General features: G+C 48.3%; 1 pseudogene; it reads right to left on the bottom strand.

Moving 5' to 3' along the window:
* Positions 1-700: 700 nt before the first annotated feature.
* LOC121442542 lies at positions 701-1,762 on the bottom strand (annotated as a pseudogene).
* Positions 1,763-2,276: the final 514 nt, after the last annotated feature.

A 2,276-nucleotide genomic window follows, 5' to 3' on the forward strand; every position in this document is an offset into this window, starting at 1 on the left:
ATAAAGCCACGCTAATCACCAGATGACTACAGTAAATAGGGCAGCTGTTCCCCTAACCTGACACAGCAGTCTCTGCCCAGAAGAGGTAAAATGCTTGAGCCTGCTGATATCCCACAACTTAACAGTCAGGTCAGTAATATTTTTTTTTAAAGATTTCTTTTTTTATTATGTACACAGTGTTCAGCCTCCATGTATGTCTGCAGGCCAGAAGAGGGCACCAGATCTCATTACAGATGGTTGTGAGCCACCATGTGGTTGCTGGGAATTGAACTCAGGACCTCTGGAAGAGCAGCCAGTGCTCCTAACCTCTGAGCCATCTCTCCAGCCCTCAGCAATATTTAAATACTGATAGAGGGCCGGAAGCTCAAGTCTTGCTGACTTGGTTGGAGCTTGCTAAGTCAACTATGTTGGTCTCAAATTCACAGAGATCCACCTGGCTCTGCCTTTTGAGTGCTGAAAATATATTTTTAGGTTTGTTTATTTTACGTGTATGTTACGTGTCTCTGTGTACACCACATGCATGCCTGGTATCCACGCAAGTCAGAAGAAGGGGACCAATCCCATGGAACTGTAGTTGTAACTGGCCGTGAGCCACCATGTGGGTGCTGGGAACTGAACCCGGGTCCTCTTAATCGCTCATCTATCTCTCCAGCCCCTGCAAAAAAAAAATATTTTCAGCTTTAGGAACTTTATTTTCCTTTCACCTTTTCCTTTCTTTGCGCAGGTGTCTGCAGAGCAGCTCGGGATCACTCATTGGTGACTCCAATCCATCGGTGGCCTGCACTGTGGGAGCTGCTGACCAATCCTCAGGCTGGCTGGGCACTCAAGTCTTCAGTGGGAAACTGTTGGCTGGGTACAGAGGGCACCTGCATACCCTCAGAACAGGCTGTCACCTCTGGTTGAGCAACAGTGACCTCAGGAGCCCTAAAATTCCTCCTTTGTCCCAGTCTTCTCAGCAGCAGCCTGATCCTCCTCCTCAGTCTCCTCTGGGTCAGTCATAACATCCCATGGGTGCTCACTCATGCCAAGTACTTCCGGGGCCAGCATCCGCTTCAGACCCACCGAGTGAGTACCCTCGTTGTTGCATGGGCTGGCAATGTCCACATACTACAGAGGCGAGTCTGCACTCCAGAGTCAGTGGTAGGCAGGTGGGTGTAAGATGCCTCTGTGAGGGGCTGGCCGGGAGGTCAGTCCTGGAATCAGTCACCACTAGATGTAGTGACTTCTAGTGATTTCCTGGAGGCTGCTTGGATTTGGTTACTGAAGACCCATGATGTAAAGTGGTCAGCAATTTGAGTAGCTCCAGCAGTGGCAGCAAACTTCAGCATGGCTCGCTGGCCAATGTCCCTGGAGGAGATAATGCTGACATCAGCAGGGATCTCAATGGCAACAAGAGCCCAAGCTGCCAGCAACAGCTTCTCCCAGGTCCTCTCCAGATTTATGGTGTAGATACCATCAGTTTTCCTTTTGTAGATGAACTGCTCCATCTGAAGGTCAAGGTTAGCCTGGTGGTGGTGGCGTATGCCTTTAATCCCAGCACTAGGGAGACAGAGGCAGGTGGATCTCAGTGAGTTGGAAGCCAGCCTGGTCTACAAGAGCTAGTCCCAGGACAGGCTTCAAAGCTACAGAGAAACCCTGTCTCAAAACCAAAAAAAAAAAAAGAAAGTCGAGGGTCGAGGTTGGTGCCACCTAAGTGGGTTCCTATGACAAGGAATTTGAGGGCATCCTTCTTCATCTTTAGGACATCAAGAGCTCTGAACATTGTGTAAGTGTCCCTTTAAGTTACAGTGGGAATCAAGAACAACGCCATAGGGACCTGTGCTTTCGTAGTGTGGAAAAGGCGGGAAAAAAATAAGCAAATGTATGTATGTGTATTCCTTGTCTATTTCTAGAAAAAAAAAAAAAGAACAGTGCATAGGGACCTGTCCCTGGGCAATGTAGGAAAGGTGGGGGAAAAAAAGAAAAATGTCTACATTTGTGCTCTGAGCCATCTCTCCAGCTCCTCCTTGTCCGTTTCTTTTTAAAAAGTTTTCAAATTTTATTTTAATGTGTGTGTATATGTAGGTGTGCTCATGTGTGCACACACATGTAGAGGCCAGAGGACAAGCTCAGTTGTTCCCTCCAGCAATGCTTCTCATGCCTGGAGCTCACCAGTTACTCTTCCCTGCCACTGGGAGCACAGCGTGTTTTGAGCTGCAATACCAGCCAGCATTCTAACGACAGTTGCTGGCCCTAGAACTCAGGTCCTCAGGCTTGTGAGAAAGTACTCCACTGCC

Source organism: Microtus oregoni, unplaced genomic scaffold (assembly GCF_018167655.1).
Source record: "Microtus oregoni isolate MIOR12 unplaced genomic scaffold, Mior012 000092F_000, whole genome shotgun sequence".
Classification (NCBI taxonomy): Eukaryota; Metazoa; Chordata; class Mammalia; order Rodentia; family Cricetidae; genus Microtus; species Microtus oregoni.